This window comes from Rhinichthys klamathensis, unplaced genomic scaffold, assembly GCF_029890125.1.
Source record: "Rhinichthys klamathensis goyatoka isolate OS25496 unplaced genomic scaffold, OSU_Roscu_1.1 h1tg000244l_1, whole genome shotgun sequence".
Lineage (NCBI taxonomy): Eukaryota > Metazoa > Chordata > Actinopteri > Cypriniformes > Leuciscidae > Rhinichthys > Rhinichthys klamathensis.
In genome coordinates, this window is record NW_026606766.1 from 783,854 (window position 1) to 804,318 (window position 20,465).

At 38.5% G+C, this 20,465-nt stretch overlaps 1 protein-coding gene across 17 annotated transcripts in view; it reads left to right on the forward strand.

Moving 5' to 3' along the window:
* The first annotated feature begins 9,893 nt into the window (after positions 1–9,893).
* The window catches only part of ptprfa (protein tyrosine phosphatase receptor type Fa), a 260,132-nt gene continuing 249,560 nt past the window's right edge, over positions 9,894–20,465 (forward strand). For 8 of the 17 annotated variants that reach the window (XM_056266086.1, XM_056266081.1, XM_056266087.1 and 5 more), the window contains exon 1: positions 9,895–10,241. The gene's annotated coding sequence lies outside the window, so the exon portion shown is untranslated. Of the gene's footprint in view, positions 10,242–20,465 lie in introns of all 17 variants that reach the window. The other 9 variants (XM_056266089.1, XM_056266094.1, XM_056266090.1 and 6 more) reach the window with 3 other exon arrangements.

Below are 20,465 nucleotides of genomic sequence, written 5' to 3' on the forward strand. Positions count from 1 at the left end.
ATATTGATAGCGGCTCCTTGACGCCCGCAAATGAGATCCAATCTCCCGGAATCTGGAGAAAGACCGCGCACTACAGTAGAGAGTGACTGAGCGCGCGCGCGCGCGCGCGTGTGTGTGTGACTATTAATGCACCGCGTGTGAGAGCAAACCGTCCTTATAGCTGTGTGTTGCCGCTTATTAGACCGATCACCCCCGGGGGCGACAACAAGTAACAGGAATTCCCCACCCCCAAAATAATGATTGACGTGACGTCGGCATATTAATTGTAGCGGAACAAACTTTTGCGCCCATAGATATGTAGCCTATGTTTCGCGCCGATGGCCAGGCGCGCTGGAAGCTGTTTCATGCGTAAGTGGGGGCTGAGGGCTGGGTTGGAAAATATGTGACGTCATTATGTTGTGGCTTACGACAAGACATGAAATTTCTCTGAACATTGAACATGAGAGTGGCAGTATCAAGCCTGCAACCCTGCTTTGAGAAATTGTGCAATGCAAAACAGGCTCATTGCAGTCACTAATGCAGGGATAAATAGACCTGTCTTGCCAAATGGATTTCTCTTCTTTTCTTTTTTTAACAGATTGCAAAGTGGCACTTTTATTAGGGCCCAAGCCTTGAAAAGGCGAAGGCCCTATTGTTTTCCTAAGGATTATTTATTAGGGCCCAAGCCCTGAAAGGGCGCAGAGCCCTATTGTTCTTCTTAGGATTATTTGCTATTCTTCTTTATTATTATTTTTTTTAAAACATTTTGGGCACTTTTGGGGCCCTTAACGTGCTCGAAAACTCTTGAAACTTTGCACACGGGTCAGAACCCGCGGCCATCAGGGCCGGGCTGAAGCTGGTACCCGGGCGTGGCAGGGGGGCTCGACAGCGCCCCCTGGAATGGGGTTTGAACACTTGTCCATATATCAAACACGCTTGCATGTAATAATCTAAAACTCAGTACACTTATAGATCTCATCGGGCTGAACAACTTTGGCCCTCTAAATTTTACGCCAGCCCAACAGGAAGTCGGCTATTTAGGGTTGTTTGGAAACGCATGCTCAGGAATTTGAAACACTTCTCCTAGGGAATTCCTTCGATCATCGCCAAACTCTGTGTGCATGAAGTCAAGACATTGAGGATGAAAAATTGCCAGGGGATTTTTGATATCTCGAACGGTTTGGTCGTGGCGAAGAAATGAATTTATGGCGAATAATGGAAACAGGAAGTGCGTTATATTTGATTTTTCTTTTTTAATCAATGTAGAATGTGTAACTGAAAAAATAAACAGATTAGGGCTCTGTTCGAGGACAATAAATGAAAACCAATGCAATATGATGAATGTCCAAAAGATTTTTTTTGCTTTTAAACTATGTGTGTGTGTGTGTGTGTGTGTGTAAGAGATTTTGGTTGGGTGACAGTTGTAGTTTACAGTTTGACAAAAGCACAATGTTGTGTTTTATTGCGATTGTACACAAATATAAGTAAACACTTTGCAGTTTGAATAATGTCCTGTATGAACAAAAGGACGGAGTATGTTTTTATGTCTACATTGTTCAATCACGCCTCACACACACACACACACACACACGCACACACACACACACACGCACACACACACACCAACTATTTTTCTAATCAGATCAGGCAAATATTCTGTCTTGGCACACTTCATATAGGCTAACTTTCAAACTTGTGTACTTATTTCATGTGTCCATTAAGTCCATGAGACCGTAGGGTGTCTCATTTTTCATTTTAGGTTTCAGAAGGTTGCTCACGCATACTTTGTGGTTGATATGTGCCCTCAATGCACACTTTTGCAGAGCCCACACCAATGCAAGCTCTACAGCACACATCTTCTCAAAGGTCAAAGCGGAGTTACGATATTGCCCGTCATGCACAGTAACCCTAAAGGCACCGGGGTGGTGGTGCCACCGGCTTGTTTATATATATATATATATAAAGGCACCGGGGTGGCAGTGCCACCGGCTTGTTTATATATATATATATATATATATATATATATATATATATATATATATATATATATAAATATAGCTGCGAGCAGCGATGAAGGGCCAAAGCCGGTGGCACCGCCACTCCGGTGCCTTTAGGTAACTAAAGGCACCGGTGTTGCGGTGCCACCGGCTTGGGCCCGTAATCGCTGCTCGCAGCTATATTTTCTTTTCTATTTTGAGGCACTTTTATTTTCTCTATTTTTGAATTTCTTGCAAGTTATGACACAGATGCACTTCATTCTCTGTATTTTTGAACTTGCTGTTATTTGATGTAGATAGTTAGTTTGTATTTAGATACAACGTGTTACTATACTGATACTACTTGTTACTTCAATAAATTGGAACATTTTAAGCTTGTTACGTATTTCATTAGCATTGTGTCGGGGCGATGGGGGCAGGTGGGGCTTGAAAATTCCCCCTTGTCCAAAGTGGGGAATGACCGAAAAAGTTTGAGAACCACTGGGCTAACGATTGCGTCATAACACGCGACTCTCTGTCGCACAGTAGAGAAATTACCATATGGACAGGAGGAGAAGCTCGCGCGCAATCGGGGGGACGTGGAGGCATAAAGTCAAGGGAGAAGCCCATAGAGAGTTGTAAAGTTGATCCTGCTATGAGCTCATGGACAGCTAATACTCACAATCTCCGTCTCTGCAAGATTCGGAAGGGAATGATTCAGATTCCTCTTGGCACAGCTACTAGAATACGTACAACTGTGAGACAGGTTGCTCACGTCACACGTACGTCGTCAAGCTCAGTTTGAGTCTGCGCAGTCGCTTGGCAATCAGGAAGTGAGTGCTTCTAATTGACTTCACTTTTCTCCGTTGAAGTCTATGGGGTCATAGATATCCATAATAAAGACTAGATGTCTCGTCCGCGCTGCTGGCCAATGGAGGTCGACGTCCGCACCTGGCGGCCATCTTGTCACAGGCAGCTCGCTCACTCATAACATTGTATTTTAATGGTGCATGTACTTTTTAAATAACCATAACTTGCTCAATTTTCTACCGATTTTCAAACGGTTTGGTTTGTTATAAACGTCAGAGATGTAGTTATGACACTGCATACTTATGAATAATTAGTGTATAAATAAATAATCATCCAGAATTATAGCCACGTTAATAACGTTTGTAAGAAACCAAACCGTTTGTAAATCCGTCAAGATTTCAACGAGATAAGAGTATTTGTGTTCGTGCTGATCACTCATCTTACATCAGGGACCACAGAGCCCGCCAGAAAGCTCGCCTGTGACAAGATGGCCGCCGGTGATGACGATAGAGACTCCGCCCGTAAGACATCTAGCCTTTATTATGGTTGTATGGGGTCGCTGTGTCCATTTCTTTTACTGTCTATGGGTTTTTGCCTTGTGACGTCAGAGTGTGCGCCGTTATCCGCCTACCGGAACCGGTAAAAACTTTTTGTTAGGCTTCTGATTAGCCAACGCGTCTTTACGGTTAGGGTTATTTCGCCGCCTGCTGCTTTCGACAGCGCTTGATAGCGTGTTTTTGCGTTTTCATGTAGACGGAGCATGTGTGGACGGGATTTTTTTTTAAACGCAGGAGGAAAAACTCTAGTTATAAAAATACCCCTGTCCGTGTGGACAAGGCCTTAATTCCTGTAGAAAAGAGACACAACATGTCATTCACACATCCTGAAATGCAGCTGTCAATCCCACAGCTGTTTGAGTGGAGAGATCCACAGGATCCGTCATTTCATGAGCTGATGGGAAGCTTCAAGTTCAATCATCAGTATAATTAATGTCAGTCTTATTTCTCTTACATTCCCGCTCTATCTTTCCCTCTCTCTCTTTCTCTCTGGGTGTTTAAGTAACCCACAAAGTATTTAAGCCATTTAAATATAGTTAAGCCACACTTAAAACATGATGTGAAATGTTCCTGTAGCTCAGACACTAAAGCACGGCACTAGTGACAAGGTCATGGGTTGGATTCCCAAGGAAAGCAAGAAGTGATATTTAAAAAAAAGCGTCTGCAAAATTCAAAAATGTAAATTAAATAAAAATGCTACCAGATATGTACAAATTCGCCACTTTTATTTCACCCAAATGTCTGGTAGCACTGAGGAAGTGTGCACTGCGCTTGTACAATGTTGGATCTCGGTTAAGATGGCCAATTATTGCCTGACTGCAACACCATGTTTGTTTGTGTTTAGTGGAACATGTCTGTAGATAATGTGATTCTCTACACATGTGGTTTCTCTGCTAGGACTCCTGTGAACTTGAGGAGAGCAGACTTCATACATCCACTGAAAATGACAAAACACCAGGTGGTGAGTAGTTCCACTTGTTTTGATGTTTTGATATTCATACATTTTTAAGTGTGGCTTGAGAGTCCAAATACATATTTGGTCCACTGTGTGTGATGAATAGTTTCTTAAGATGTATTATGACTATATTTTTTGTATGTAAGGTTTTAATGAAGAAAAGAGCTCTTTATTTAGAGCTCTGCTTTTTGAGTCAAAAGATGAGACGTATGATCAAATACTGTGTGGTGTTTCACACCCGTATCACCCTGAGAAGAGCATTTTCCCCATCAGTGACTTCTCAGTCTACAGCTGGCGTTCTTTAGCCACTCTGTTTCTTTAAACTTCAATTTAGCCTGAGCTCATTTGAAATTTGCTCATTTGAAAGGTTCAAGAAGCTTGTTTGCCTTGAAGCTCTGCCTCCTCTCTCCCTCTCTTACTCTTTCTGTCACTCGGTCATCAACACACAGAATCCTCCAAGAAATCAACAGAACTTATTGGCTTGAGGTTTCACTTTTTTTTTGGATTGAATCTCATGAAAACAAGCCCCAGTCACATTTTTTTATAATAATTATAAAAAATATATGAATAGTACTAATAATAAGTATTATTATTATCATTATTATAAGAATACCTACAATATAATAAATATTATTATTATAATGGCACTTAATTTCAGTAGAAAATACTATAACAAAATGATTAAAATCATAAAGGCAGTATAACAGATTCTATTGAATAAATACATGACTATTTAAATAATATTTCATTAAAATTCCGTCGAATTTTGGGGGAAATGTTTGAATGAATTTCACAAAAACATGTCGCAGTCACATTTGTAATTGTTATTATTATTGGTATGATTGTTATTAACATTATTATTATAAAAATAACTACAAGATAATATAATTGAGCCTTTCAAAGTCTTTTACTGTATTTTAATAGAACATACTGTAATAAAATTATTAAAACCAACATAAAGGCAGTATAACAGATGAATAAATACTTCACAATTTAAATAATACTGTATTTTAATATAAAACTTAATTAAAACCAACATAAAGGCAGTATAACAGATTCAACCACGAAAAAATACTTCACAATTTAAGTAATATTTTAATATTGTCTGTAATCAGGGGGGAGGGGGGAATGTTCTTAATCATCCTGAAAATGTCACAATGCAAAAAAAGATTTTTTTGTAAAGCAAAATATAATTCTTATTTCTTTCTTAATTGTTTGAAATATGACCAGGACACTGTCACTGACAAGGTTTGTGAGATTCATTTCTTTAGCAGTGACAGTTCTCCATGTCTGAGCTTTATGTGATTTGCATATTAAATAAAAATGCTCCATTGGAAATGATTTGTTTTTATATAACATTCATCAACCTCAGAACCATAATAACTGAATCTGCCTTTATAGCCGGCGAGACTTCAAATTTAATTAAGGCATGAAAGAGCGGGTGGCCAATCCCCTTACTGACTTTGAAGACTCTTGAGCGCTAATGAAACTCTGCCAGCCCTGATGAGATTAGTGGGTGTGTTGCTGGCTTTAATTGAATTGTTGACCCCACCCATGCTCTGTGCAGGTATAAAGTAATTGAGGAGCTTGATCTGGAGGTCAAAGGGCACAGCCGGCTGTGAGAGTCAGACTCTGTCCCTAAGGGCTCGTCACGAGCTGTTGTTGCATTGTTTGCCATCTGTACGGTGCGGTGAGCTCATAGCAGACCCTGAACAATCAGCCGTATTAGAAAGAGGACCTGACCCACCTGCTTTCAGTCAGTGATGATACGACACAACCAGTGCAATCCATTAGTGTGTGGAAACCCAAATGACATGGTAGTAAGAGAACAAAGAAATATCATGCAAGGCATAATAAACTAAACACTATGAATTATGAACAAGTTTCGTGTTTTATAGTCCGTACTGCTAAATACAAAAGTCCCAGAGGCTTTTCTCTAGTCATTTTCATTGCATTGCCTGTGAAAGGATACACTTAAAAGACATGCGTATAAACAGTCAATGCATTCACATCTCGCTTTAAACTGATTGTGATTGATTGTGACATTTGGCTTGTGTTTTCCAGGTTACGCGTGACATCCACCCCGCATTACATGCATGTTCTTCAACACCTACATTTCCTTTCTGCAACTTTCACTCAATGTTTGTTTTTGGGGATTCTTAGTACTCATGTTGTTGACAATGACAACACTGAGGATAAATAAGGGTGACTAAAATAGATGACAGTTAGAATATGTCACACGATTATGATTTCCAACAGGCTCAACGATCGCATGGCAACGTGCAATCCGGGAAAAGATTCACAAGTCGTGCACTATAAATAAGACCGTTACATATGCACAGCATTATTATACCATCTTAGAGCTGACTGCCTGACGGTCAAGTGAGATTTCCTATATAGTATCTTGATAAATGTACTTTTCCCAAAAACATCCACAGTAATTGCATTCTTCTCATGTCCCATTTTCTGAACAGTGTTACTGCCATTTACTTGACTGAGTTTGCTTCCTGTTCTTTATATTGTTGTGGCATTTACATATTTAGATATTCGCTTATTTTGGAGTAGAGCGTCGAGAATGTTTATTTCATTATTTTCAGAGCTGGCCTATTTGTCTGCATCAGCCCACTCAGGGGAACCGAGCTTCTGGGAGATTCAGATGAGCCATTCAGTGTTTCCTTTTCCTGCGCCTTATCTCGTTCCCATGCGGAAGCCATGGATAAAAGATTTATGTCCTATAGGGCCTAAGCCATCGGGCCCCCCCTCTGTATTTTTGGTTGTTTTTGTCTTGAAACCAAGGAAAGGAAATCATTTTTATTGAATGAAGTATTAAAAATCAATCTGTAATATCACAGCTCACTGCCAAAAATATTATCCTTTGTACCAATCTGAAATGCTTGAGAGGTTGTAAATTTCTGCTTATTTTGAAATGCTTGAGAGGCTGTTCATTTAAGAGGCAGAGCAGAAAAGAAATGTTTCCTCGACTGCTGAAAGTGGAGATCAGGTGTGTGCACGGTAAACCGGATTGAACCCGATCACATTGTACATGCAAAAAGAGAATATGAGAAAATCCTATTTAAGGAGATGTGAATGCACATAAATCTTTTTGGGTAAAATTAATCATGTGATTGTAAATTAACTTAAGCCATTTGTCTTTAATGAACGTATTCTAAATAGGATTATGGGTGGGTCTGTACATTTTAATGAGCGATTGAATAACATAATCTGGTTTGAGTTCAATGCAAGGCTTATTATAAAAATCAATACAGCGTCTTCTGGCACCCTGCATAAGATCAAGAAATGGCATGTGTTTGTAATATTACGCCAGCAATAAGTGTCAAAATACTGATTACTACTAAATAACTTGGATAATGGAATATCTAATGTATATACTGTACAGAATTATATTGATTGTCTTTTTTGTGTGTGTGCATACATGTTGACGTATCAACCTGGAACTTATTTGGCAATATGCAGGAAAAGACACTTTGTGATAATTTTCACAAACGACATTAGAAACATTACATCAATTATTAGTTATCCTTAGCTATAGAGCTTATGTGGCCCCGCCCCTTTTCAGCGCTGCGCTCGTTGTCTTTTGTCTTCCTGTCTGTATTTTCACAGCGATCTTGCCCATTTATGAATGAACGGCTCGTTTTAAAGGTCCCGTTCTTCATGTTTTTTTGAAGCTTTGATTGTGTTTACAGTGTCCAATATAACATGTGTTCATGTTTCGCGTGTAAAAAAACACAGTATTTTTCACACAATTTACTTATCTGTATACTATGAAAGCTTGTTTCCGCCACCGAATAAAAAAAAAAAAAAATTATAATTGCGACTTTTTATCTTTTTATCGCATATGAAGTCAGAATTGTGAGAAATAAAGTCGCAATTCCGAGATATAAAGTCGCAATTCTGAGAAATAAAGTCGCAATTATGAGAAATAAAGTCGCAATTGCGAGAAAAAAAAGTCAGAATTTTGACTTTTTATCTCACAATTCTGACATCTTTTCTCAGAATGGTGAGATATAAAGTCGCAATTGCGAGTTATCAGGCCAATTCTAAGGAAAAATAAAAGACTAACTTTTTTCCTCTCAGACTAGTTTATAATATCTCACAACTCTGACTTTACAACACGCAATTGTGACTTTATATCTCGCAATTCTGACTTTATAACACACAATTGTGACTTTATATCAATAAATTTTGACTTTATATCTCGCAATTCTGACTTTATATCTCGTAATTCTGACTTTATAACACGCAATTTCGACTTACATTACGCAATTCTGATTTTATATCTCGCAATTCTGACTTTATTTCTCAGAATTGCGAGATATAAAGTCAGAATTGCGTAATGTAAGTCGAAATTGCGTGTTATAAAGTGTAAACTCGCAATTGTGAGAAAAAAAGTCAGAATTGTGAGATAAAAAGTCGCAATTACCTTTTTTATTTTTCATTCTGTGGCGGAAACAAGCTTCCATAGTATACCGCTGTTTTCACTGTCCAAAAAACGGCCGGATGACTTCCTTGTTCTATGAAGTCCCTCCTTCAGAAATACAACGAGTTCTGATTGTGCCAGGGGTTCCTGTGTTGTGATTCGACAGCAGCTTATCGCACGTTGCCCGGAAAGGTCACGCCTCTTACCATAAATTGGAGATTGAAGATTTCTTAAAGGTTCTCTAAGCGATGTCGAGTGACGTCACTTCTTGTTGACTTTTAAAGTATTGTCAAACAAAACGGAGGCTAGCTAGACCCTCCCTCCTCCTCATCCGCGCACTAACCCCCCAAACCCCGCCCCCAAGTCCTTCTTGTCGGTGATTAGCTGGAACTGTTTGTCATGTTTCGTGGAGCGGGTTAGCCCAGTTTGTTTTTGTTGCTGTTTGTGGAGCCTGGGCTGTCGACAGAGATCGTGTTTCTTTACAGTGTGTTCAGGGGACAGGCAGCCAGCGGTTAGTGAGGAGATGTTTGGTGTATGTAACAAAAAATGTGTTGGCCTAAAAAACGCGTGACATCGCTTAGAGCACCTTTAAAATGATATCAAATATCATGTATTGTCTTGTGAACAAGTGTATCTTCACACCCCTAATAAAACATAATTTCCCAACAACATAATTTCCCAACACTTGTGGCTAGTGAAAATGCTGAGTGGCTAACTTTGGAAAACCGCTAGCCACAGTGGCTGTTGAGCAAAAAAAGGTTTGTCAATCCCTGAATTATACATATAGGCCTACATTTTAGCTTGTCTTGATTTTCCATATTTTTCTTCTCCACCAGTGAAAACCGTTCCAACATCCATCAAGCTTTACATGCCAGAAAGCAGCACAAGAGACCAAAAACACAATACCTTAGGAAACACTCAGAAACTTGTGAGGGGTCCATATTTTTTTCTGAAAACGAGGAGATCCCAGCAAACAAAGCGCACAAAGCAGTTTCTCTTGGCATCGCTCTTTTTTTATCAGGTGGAAATGATGACACTGTTTCTTGGGATGCCCTAGAAAACGATGTAAAACATGAAAAACTCCCACACACACGTATACTGTACAGGACGCTTCCGGTGTCCGGTGTGGAGAATGAAGCGCATCAGTGCGCGCGCGCGCGTGTTTGAGCGCGCGACAGACTGAGCACAAATCTAGAGCTCGCGAGGGGAGCGCGAAACCTGTCCGCACAGTGCGCGAGGAGAAGAGAGCTCCACTATGAAAGCCGGTCCCGAAAATACTCCTATTATTCTATGAAAAAGGACCTTTTTACAGGCAAAACACGTTCTTGGAGGATATATTATACTTGAATTTTCTTCTCTGTGCACGCGCAAGGTGTCTGTGAAGAAGAAAAATCTGGATTCGAGTCAGGGGCTGCTGAACTGAGGAGGATTTTATCCTGTTTCACTTCTGAGGAGAAAATAGTCTCGGCTGATGCCAACGACAAGAGAAAATATAAAAACGACACTAACCAATGAGGCACTGAAGAGTAAGTTGAGCTTATTAAAAGCATTTTTGTTACCGTTCAAATGTGTTGTAATGTTTTTAATTTTTATTTGGGAAGCCCAGTTGTTGTTCGACCTGTCAGTTGTCAGGTGACATTCATTGGAACCTAATTTGACCAATCTTTCTTTCTCTCTTTTTTATTTAGAGATGACATTCGATTAATATTTGATTAAAATATATTAATATCTATAGTTTGAGACCTGCAGTCTTATCTTGTCAGTTTGGTTTTGTTATAAGCTCGTCTCGTGATCAGATATCAGCACTTGGTGGCACATATCTTTAACTTTAAGATTTTTATGTATCATGTAAAAAAGGTTCAAATCATTTCGGAGACGTTGAATTCTATTATAATGCGTACAATATGGACAAACCCAAGCGTTAAACATTTACGTAATTTAAAATTTAAACCAAAGGTTGGGTTTGTCCATATTTGACCCAAACATCGGTTGAAAAAACCCAGCATTTTCTTGAAGCTGCTTATTACCGTGTTAAGTACGTAATACAAATGAAATAGCCTACGTGTGATTGCGTGATTATTATTCTGATTGATTGTACATTATCCTTATTCGGATTGCTCTTATAGTTAATTATATGAAAGTGTAAAACGTGTTCCACATAATGAAAAGTGTTGCCATGGTTTGTTGGTTATGTGATGAGCTGTCAGTTTGTGTAACGTTAGTCTGGATGAGAGAAACTGGAGGAGCTGCAGCACTGAGTCATGGGCAGGTCCATCTCTCCGTCTCAAATCATGATCTTCTGTTCACTTCGCAAAGGACAACATTTTCATGTCAAAGACAGACAGTTTTTGAAGTATGATGATTATGTTAATTATAGTTTCAGTGGACTGGTAATCGGAGGGACATGCATATCAACCCCAATCTCCTGTGAGATAGGCTATAAACCATCGTGTCTGTAGAAACTAGACGTTAGGCTATATCAAAATAATAAATAGACGATAACTAATTATCATCTACATGCGCTAAACTAGTTTATACCCCCGTTTTAGCTAAAAAGAAATGATCAGGATGGAGGGATGTTTTCAGGGATGGCATTTATAATTTTCCCTTTTATTTCGAGATTTTTAGGAGTGTGATTAACTAGGCTACATGTGCATGCCTCTTTATTTTTTGAATACGCACTTTTGATATCATGTATTCTATTGACAAATATGTATATAGGCTATAGAGATGCCTAAAAGCAATATATAGAAAGATGCAGGTTTATTCTTGTAGAGAGAGAGAGAGAGAGAGAGAGAGAGAGAGAGGGGGGGGGAATATATATTCATGACATATGGCAGAAATGATCCTCTAAAGCTTTTTATTCTGATATAAGGATTTTTCTCCAGTGGCTTTGAAGTTTTGCTCTAACATACTGTAAACATAATAATGCTATTATAAAAGAGGAGGGGTTGTCTCATCATAAGCAGATATCCATTTTAAAACGCAATCAATTGCCTTTCTTGTTATGATAATGTTATGAAAGATTAAACTGTCCAGTTGTTATTTCTACCAGATTTGACCCCTAAATGTCTGCTTTTGTTGATTTATCCTAATGCAGTCACAGTTAGCCTATATTAAAAAAAGATAATTTAAATGTTAACATTTTTAGGTAACCTTACAAAATCTTTTTACAGTGATGTTTACAGTTTACTTCACAAAAAGTAGACTTGTTCTACCAATCCAGCATTGGTTGTCTTTAATTTATTATTATTATTTATTTATTTTTTAAATTAAATAGGCCTTTTTTGAGTAGTGTTGCGCGCCAGGCCTGAACATCTGTTTTGAACCTCTGGCCTAAGCTGATGATTTCCAACTCTGGGTGGAGATGTGGAGGCCTCCCTCTGTACAAATGTAGAGAAAACACAGATTCAGCTAATTAGATGTTGGAGAGCTGCTCTTGTACTCGATCCAGACAGCATCTCTCTCTTGCTCTTTCTCTCTTTTAGCAGCTCTGCCCATGCTCTTTTAGGCTCTCCATGCTGATAAATGATGTGTAATTTCAGTAATGAGTGGGAGTGTAAACATATGTGGAGAGAGGTAGTTCCCCCCTCCACCTTTATTTTATGATGTACCGCAGTTTCTCCACACCAAGACACAGTGATTCAGCAGGTAAACCCCCTCACAGTACTGGCAAGTGCAGCTGCGCATTGAACATCTATCTCTCTAGTAACGAAGGTGTCTGAGATACGACTTGGATGACATATCGTGAGGTCAGTGTTCGTGCAGATTGAAAACATGAGTGATAGGGCTGGTTGCGTACACATCTCACGTTCTGTATTTCCTGAGACTCGTTTGGCTTTTCACATGTCATGAGCTTGTTAACCACATCATATGGAATAACTGTTCATGAGGAAAGGACTAGTAGACCCTTAGCGCATCGTAAAGTGTGTAGATTGACCAATCTGCAGACCAGTCGTGGTGCTCACATTCATTCCATCCAGTGCACTATAACAGAGCGGCTAGGGTTTTCAATTACCCATGCTTTTGTTTGTTGTTCGACCAGAGTCTGGAAGGCAGTCCTTTTGTTTCATCCCAGGATAGATCAAGGGCCAGACTCAATCAGTGGGACTTAAAGACAGACACAATAGTCACATACTGCTACAAAACAAGCAGAGGACTGCAATCTAAATCAATCTGTAATATATGGGCCATTCACATCTTATGTCTGTTTCACAATGCATGCACCAGCAGGAAAGCAACATTAGCTTGAGCCATTAAGCCAATAAATCCAATACGATTTCAGATTCTGAACGTTTTGTAGGCTATATGATGAACCCTAAACATTGCAATGCAATTCACATAAAAGTTCACATGTTCCTCACATGTATTCCAAACAAAACTTCAGAAATGCCACCGCTATAATGGAGCTACCACAGGTACAATCGTTTTTACCTGGATGACGTATCTAAAAAGAAGCTGACATTTATGTCAGAAGAGCTGTTTTAGCAAATATTTTGTAAGTGTTCAGTCCACAGACCAGTTTGTAAAAGATAAGACATACGCACTTTCGTATGACGTTAAACAAATGTAAACATATGCACCGAGGCACTGCACATTTTGTACCCTATTTTGCGTTATAAATGATTCACATGACATAAGGAGGAGAATAGCACAGCATATATTCGCTTTCTGTCATTCTCCACACTAATGCAAGGCTCGGGGAAACCCTAAACATGGGTCTTAAAGTACCAGACCATCACAATGTGCACAAGGTATTTTTAATTTCGAATAAGAAAATAGTTCGATTTATATGCTTAATCTTTTTTTAATTTGGGTGCATAAATGTAGATTTTGAGAATTTTTACTTGAAAGTTACTTGATTGTGCTTCCATTCCATTGTACTTATTTGATTATACCTCCATTGGTACTCGTAACTTGATTGTCATAAAATCTAATATGCATTAGGAGGGCATCACATTTACATCCAAATTGTAATAATTCTAACCCAAACCCCAAAGTGAAAAATATAAACTACTAAAATCATTTGCATCTAGTGGCAATGCACCAGCTTCAATTGACCAGTCATCCGAGATTTTCTCTTGAACACATTCCACCGCATTAACCAGAACTGTTTTTGTCCTTGTGAAAGTTCTGCTTTTAAACATTTTAAACTCTGACACATGCATTGCTGCACTGACCGCATTACAGCACCATTTTAATGCTGACAGCTAGGACAACTCTTACATTTTCTGAAGCTCCACATACAAGGCTTAAGACACATACTTACTGTTCAAGTGTAAAAAAAAAGGAATTTCTAGCTGTTCACCCAGTTGAAAGGAAAATATATGATAGACCGCTTGCAGTTCTCACAACTTATAATACTAAACATACAGACAGTTTGACAGGCTGGGTAGAGGCCAGTACATTAAAACAGAAAATACACAGAAAACAAACTGGTTTTGATAAAAACACAACTCTGGACATTAGTGAGCTGTGAGTAATAAGCTTTAACAGTGTAATCTGGGATAAAAATGTATTATCAGTTTTGTTACTATTTTTTTACTGGAAAACGTTTAACAAGACTTGAAGTGTGCTTTGCATTAATCCTTGTTCCTGAAGTGGTTGTAAATGGGACTTTAGTTAGTCCATGTGGACAAATGGACCTGTTTAGTTGAATTTAAGCGTTTCATTAAAGCTCTGTAATTAGTTAGCAATCTCTGTCCAAGATGTATAGCACACAATATCTTTTATTAAGGTATACAGGTAGACTACAGAATCATTTTTCATTGGTTTTCAAAAGTAAAGCATGTCTTGTGTACCCAGTTGTCATTTGTTAGCTTGCATACTATTGTTTTGAAACATTTGCTGTTATCAGCAGATTCCAAGTATATTATTTGTAAGAAAACATTTGATCTGCCTATGTGTATATTGTGCCATACAGTTTATGATAGTGTACACTACTTTTGTTCAGTATATAATTTTCACGACCATAATGTCTTTGTTTGATATGGCTTCATATTCAGCTATTTATCAAAACAGGCAGGTGAAAATTACTTGAGAAAAGGTAAATGAGAAATCAGAACTAACAGACAGGAAAGCAATGAGCCAAACAACACAAACACGTTTTGCATTTATCACTTTCAGACCAGACTTATTTATGAGCTATTAGGGTGGCCTGTGATAAAGTTGTCTGTTTCTCACCCTTGTCTGTGCATCTATTAAAGACTGTGAAGGCCCTAAACATGCATCAATATGAGTAGCATTAAGAAGTCTGTTAGAAGAAAAACAGCTGTTTAGCATTTATTGTGCTGAGTAACTATACTGAGATGTTTGCAGTTACATGAATATTAACTTCTAATCAGATTGAATAGAACCATAGTAACATTTCAGCATAAAAAACAGTAAAATACGTTGTAATGTGAAGCAAAAAAAAGTTATCTATCTATCCATCCATCCATCCATCCATCCATCCATCCATCCATCCATCCTGAACAAAATTATAAACACAACACTTGTTTTTGCCCCCATTTTTCATGAGCTGAACTCAAAGATCTAAGACTTTTTCTATGTACACAAAACTTGCGACATCTGTGGCATTGTGCTGTGTGATAAAACTGCACATTTTTGAGTGGCCTTTTATTGGCCTAAGGCACACCTGTGCAATAATCATGCTGTCTAATCAGCATCTTGATATGCCACACCTGTGAGGTGGATGGATTATCTCGGCAAAGGAGAAGCGCTCACTAAATCAGATTAAGACAGATTTGTGAACAATATTTGAGAGAAATAGGCCTTTTGTGTACATAGAAAAAGTCTTAGATCTTTGAGTTCAGCTCATGAAAAATGGGGGCAAAAACAAAAGTGTTGCGTTTATAATTTTGTTCAGTCTATCTATCTATCTATCTATCTATCTATCTATCTATCTATCTATCTATCTATCTATCTATCTATCTGTCTGTCTGTCTGTCTGTCTGTCTGTCTGTCTGTCTGTCTGTCTGTCTGTCTGTCTGTCTGTCTGTCTGTCTGTAGCCTTGTGTAATACTTTGTAGAAACAGTATAGGCAGAGAAACATGTCTTTTCTGTCTGCACTGTGAGAGCTGCTCTCGCTCTGCATATCATTTGTTGTCATGAGAAAGACTGACTGGTGAAAAACTCTCTTCTGTCAGGCCCTACTGAACATCTCCCACAATGCCTCAATGCAGACATATATCCTCTCTGCTGTTTCCTTTAATGAATAACACTTTCCCTACATTCTCTCACTTTTTCACAACTTTTCAGTGCATGTGCGGTAGAGAGAATCTGGTAAAAATTCTGTTTTAGACTAAAGGCTAACAAGACTGTTGGCACAATAGCGCAGGTGTCTTTTTGTCTCAGTGATGAAAAGACAAAACTCCTACAAAACGTATCCATTTTGCTTATTACTTTCGCGATCACTCGTAGGCTAATCTGTGTATAGGGAGCCGTGGTACTGAAAAAAACAAAAACAACGTTTTATTTGCGGTAATGTAATCTTGTTAAGACGGATTTCATAAAATTGGTATCGAAAAAAAGTATTTGTTCAGGAACCGGTATTGAAGTCAAGATATCGATATTGAAAATTTGTGAAAAGTACCCAGCCCTAGCAGTAATAACTCTAATTATAGGAGTTACTGGTCTGTTCTGATAGGGAGCAGGAAGGAAAGCAGCAGGAAAAACTGTTCTAAATGCATTTAATAAAATGTAACTAAACATATAATCATGCATAGACTCATGAACTTTTTGTCGATGTGAAAGGCTGTATTGTATTGTATTGTGTGTGTACAGTATATCACCTCATATCAAACTAATGCATTTTTTCTGGTGCTTGGAAGGATCCTAAATGTGTGAACATATAGATTGCACATAACTGCCACTAACAGTACAGATGTCGCCTCCTCCGTAGTATCTGTTAAAGACACACATCTGTGTCACAAGCATTCAGTTTAACAGCAACCAAATATCTTTAGGCCTATCGAATACAGCAATGTCATGTATCTGTGTTGACAGTTCCCTAAATGTGTTTTCTTTAAGAGAGCGATTCTTAGATGGATCATCTTTTAATCCTGAATCCCAGGGCTGTTGATTAGATTGTCTGAGGCCAAATGAGTGCCGGATGACTTTCATTACAGTCATTAATCCATCAGTTGAGTTTCAAAGAGGCTCTGACATGTCTCAAATTAGGATGGAGTGGAGCACAACTCGGGTTTGATGTTCTGACTGTTCATATTTGTAGGTACTCTGACCGATTCGAGAACATGAGTGTGTGTGTTTTATGAGACGTGTCCTTCGAAGGCGATCTGCAAGTGACCAGCCACTCTGTCTTTTTATGGGAGTTTTATGGAGCCTCCTCCAGATGGTGGATAGATAGGTGTTAGATTGTGACTGCTATAATAGGCCACAGGACAAAGTGGTCCATCTCTGGCCTTGACACGCTCTGGGGATTGAAACTCTAGAGTGTATATATATCAAGCCACCGCTGGTTAATAAAATATTCCATCATATCTGTCAGCAGGAATGCTTTTTGTGCTCAAGTCTGAAGTGCCCAAGGCTATCTGTGAAGCACAGGAACTGATGAAGTCATTGTTTCTTTAGATCTGATCATCTTGAATCATCAATTTACTTGGGTTGGGTAAAAAATATAGATTTCTCGATATTAATCGATTCTCATTTTTACGAACCGATATCGATTCTTAACTCTTCGGGGTCGCTGATCACGCCGGCGTGATCAAATCACATGCCCAGTTTAAGACGTCGAAGCATAAAAACAAAGGCACGTTGAGCGCTGCCGTCCACTTCTGTCGAAAGTGCTGGCTTGAAATTCTATTTTACTTTTTGTTTTGTGTTGATAGACCACGTAAAAACGGAGATATGATAATTTAAACTTTATATAAAAAAATTGACGTGTATATTGACGCGTTCGTAAAAGAACGCAAGATGGGATGTGACAGACGTTGCTTTTATTCTAATAACTTTGTCGATTTTTGTCATAAAACAAAACGGAGAAAAACGTGTGAATCTGCTGACTCTGCTCTTCAGGCTGCACATTTTACGGAATGGAGGAGGAGCCAACTGAGCAAAGACGCGAAATTGAAAGGCAGGAGATTTACGGAGTTGATAAAGAGAGACATACATACGTTATATATATAGAGAGAGATATTATTGCTAGTTTGAGTAGATTTTGAGAGTAGTTTGAATAGTGTAGATCGTTTAGGAGTAGTTTAGGTAGTTTAGGAGTAGATTTAGATAAACTGTTTTGAGGAGTGGCACAGATGAAAAAAAACAACAACAACAAAAAACACACCTGATATTTGTTGTATGTATAGTTTGATTTTGTGTTAATTTTACCTTTAGTATGGTATATTTGCACTATTGAGGAACCTCTCTTACTCAAGGAATGAAAGCCCTGTAATGTAGCTGTCTGTGTAATTGTACATTAAGTGTTTTGTAGAGTTTCTAAGCAAAAAAGAAAAGAAAAAATGCCTATTGCCACACCTGCTTTTTGCTGTATATAGTTTGATTTTATCTCAATTTTACCTTTTTTTATGTTGTATTAGCACTATTTGGGAGCCCTCATACTCTGGGAATGCAAGGCCTTAAATATAGCTCTCTGTAGAATTGTGTGCACTTTTTTTTTTAAAGTGGCAAAGCTAAAAAGAAAAAAAAAAGCCTATGGCTACACCCGCTTTTTTTGTAAATCATATTTTTTTTTTTTATATAGCTTGATTATATCTGAATTGTACCTGTATTTGTTGACATTTACAACTTGTGTCTACATTTTAAACCTTTTAAAATGCTTCATTGAGCATGTTTGTGTTTTTTGTAGTAGAAAAGCTATAATTTTTCTATTCGGATTTTGTGTTTTTTGTGTGATTTTGGGTCCAGTATGTTGATACAGTAGCCTACACCAGTGCTTCTCAAAGTCCGGACCCCGGTCCGGATCCGGACCCGGAGGGAATTCAATCCGGACCCGCCTCCATTTCGTATTTCAAGAGCCCTAATTGTGTGTAAGGGATTAAAAGTCTGGATTTCCTATTTTGATAAACGCATGTTAAAATCATTTGTTTATTTTTTATGATGGTCCGAAATTAAAACGAAGGCGAGATATTTAAAGTTTTCCTCCGTGATTTAGTTGCCATGACATCCAGTGAGCGTGTGACTTTTGACGTAATCGGGCGCGACCGCGACGCGACACTTCCCGGCGTAAGCGTTTGAATGGCTGTGGAGGATGTCATTGTCCAGGAAAAGAAAAGTTGACGAAGAAAATAGAGTTTTCAAAGATGATTGGACAGAGAGGTATGCGTTCACAGATATTTCAAATCTCCCGGAAGTTCCAGGAGTCTCCCGCATATTGATAGCGGCTCCTGATGGCCGCAAATTAGTTCAAATCTCTCGGAATCTAGAGCTCGGGACCTCCAAAACGTGCAGCGCGCGTACGGCAGAGAGGGAGAGAGCGAGAGACCTTACGTGTGTGTGCAAATGCGCGTGTGTGTCTAATGTAAGCCCCATACCACCCCCCCCCCCCCCCCCCCCCCCCCGCCAACAAAACCGAGCACCCCATAGTTTCGGACCTTTGACATTGATGAAAATTCAGATTTGGACCTTTGAATATAGACTTTGAGAACCCCTGCAGTACACCAAAGTGAAAAACTAATTGTCTGGTCATATAGGTGATGATGTGCTGAAAAAAATGATACCAAAAATTAGTATGGTAAACATTTGTTTATGTCGCAAAATTAAAAAGTACTCAAAAAGGGCCAAAATAGCCCAAGACTCTGAAGGGTTAAATCTCAAGAATCGATTAGTCATCCGGTTTTCATTTGATGAATGAATGGAACAACATTGTAGCGCGCATCTCATCCAATAAATCACAATAATCTTTGTGCTTTGTTACTATTGATACTAAATAAAGTCTCTAATTTCAAATTACGTCCATTTTCTTACGAAATTCAAAAACATAAATACCATTTTGGCGCTGTGGCGTGAGATCGCTCTGGCTCAGCTCTAGAGAAGCAGCAGCGCGGAGCGCACATGATCTCCTCTTCTGCCTTAATAATACCAGTTACAGCGCGAAATAAACATGAATGAACGTCTGAAAGTGTGTTAAAAGATAGAGTACAACTTATCGAAATCCGTATCATGTCACATGGTCAATCAGTGTTTCAACCGTGGAAAGACGTCAGTAAAACAACTTGTAAACAATGTCATGTAACGTCACATTTACCTCAGAAAAACCATATGAGACTCTCTAAAAATTAACTCTAAAGAGGAGTATTTTGCTAAATATATGCACCATATTACATATTCATTAGGCTATAATTTTTAATGTTCTTCGATATTTAATGCATGTTTGAATAAATATGGCAAGTTTTTATGAGAGCCACCATTTAAATGTTTATATTTCATATAACTTTATTATTATAAAAATAAATAAAAGTGTAAGTTAAGTGTTTGTATAGCTACAAATCAGTTAATTTTTACCTTCAATAATATTATAGTAGGCTAATGAAGCCTAGTAGGCTACAACTGACTCCCATAGTTTACAGCATTAGTTAAGAGATTTGTTTGCCTTGAGAAAATTTGCCATGTATTGTACCTGATATCCAAAATAATCAATATTGAATCGAATTGGAATCGAATCGAATTGCAAGCTTGTGAATCGAAATCGAATCGAATTGTGAAATTTGTGTCAATACCCAGCCCTACAATTTACAGTGCTTACTGTAGCTGTTTAATCCTTTCCAAAAAATATG